This window comes from Carlito syrichta, unplaced genomic scaffold (genome assembly GCF_000164805.1).
Source record: "Carlito syrichta isolate Samal-C Ts95f unplaced genomic scaffold, Tarsius_syrichta-2.0.1 Scaffold146399, whole genome shotgun sequence".
Taxonomy (NCBI): domain Eukaryota; kingdom Metazoa; phylum Chordata; class Mammalia; order Primates; family Tarsiidae; genus Carlito; species Carlito syrichta.
The window spans coordinates 66992-67820 of record NW_007090495.1 but is presented as its reverse complement, the minus strand read 5'-3'; positions in this window follow the sequence as shown (position 1 = coordinate 67820).

Sequence of the window (829 nt, the reverse complement as noted above, 5' to 3'; positions counted from 1 at the left end):
GAGGCCAAGGCAGGAGGATGGATGGAGCCCAGGAGTTTGAGACCAACCTGGGTAGCAAAGCGAAACCTCATCTCTGCAAAGAAATCAAAATATTCGCCGGGCGTGGTGGCACATGGCTGTAGTCCCAGCTACTCAGGAGGCTGAGATGGAAGGATCACCTGAGCCCAAGAGGCCAAGGCTACAGTGAGCCATGATCGTGTGTCCCCCTCCATCCTGGCCAGCCCCTCCCTTCGTGGCCCACACACTGGCCTGGGAGGCTATTATCCTGCAGAGAATCTACACCCACCTCCTGGACCTGTCCAGGCTGCCCTCCCACCGGAGCCCTCTCCCCATATCCATCTCAGCTTGCCAACTTCCCGCTCGGTCCCTCTCATAGAAGCTTCTTGTTGCTGCTGTAACAAGTCCCTGCAAACATCCTGGCTTCAAATGACACACATTCTTGAGGTCAGAAGTCTGGAAGGGTCTCCCTGGGCTAAAATCAGTGTCCGCAAGGCTGGTCCCTCCTGGGGACTCCAGGGCAAAACCCGTGTCCCTGCCTCTTCCAGCCTCTAGAGGTGTCCACATTCCTTGGCTTGTGGCTCCTTCCTGTCTTCAGAGCACATCTGTGATCTATGCTTCTGCGGGCACTTCTCCTTCTCTCTGGCTGCAACCCCCCTGCCTCTCTCTTGTCCTTAGAAGGATCTTTGTGAGACTATAAGACCTATCAGAGAATCCGAGCTCATCTCCCCATCTCAAGATCCTCCAGCCAGGCACAGCGCCCAGGCGCTCCGTGAGCACATTCTAGCTCGCATCTGTCCACCTCCACAACCTGTCTGATGTCCCAAAGCAA